Here is a 377-nt window from a genome sequence, read left to right as displayed (position 1 = left end):
GAGCTCCGAGGTGGTGCCTCCCGCTCGGGGTGTCCCCGGTGCTGCTGAGTCCCGCACCGTCCTTGGCCAGGGCCAGTCGTTTCCGTGGTGTCACTGGGGGGTTAGTTAATCCTCTGCTGGGCCAGCCGTTACTACCCTGTTTTTCCATTCTTCACCCTTGGTTGCTGCCTTCATTGATACCGGCCTGTGACAATAATGGAAGCGTCACCTTTGAGAAAGAGCCCGCAAAAACACTGCCACCAAAAGCCTTCTGATGGGACCTCTTCTGATGGGTCTTACAGATGGAGTGACCAAGGTCGTTGTGACCCGAGCCTTGTAGTCCAGTTCAGGGGTGGTCCGTTCAGACCAAACCTGAAGGGTGGAGTAATGCGGCTGGG

Source organism: Buceros rhinoceros, unplaced genomic scaffold (assembly GCF_000710305.1).
Source record: "Buceros rhinoceros silvestris isolate BGI_N320 unplaced genomic scaffold, ASM71030v1 scaffold28424, whole genome shotgun sequence".
NCBI classification, from domain to species: Eukaryota; Metazoa; Chordata; class Aves; order Bucerotiformes; family Bucerotidae; genus Buceros; species Buceros rhinoceros.
This window is presented reverse-complemented; position numbering follows the sequence as displayed.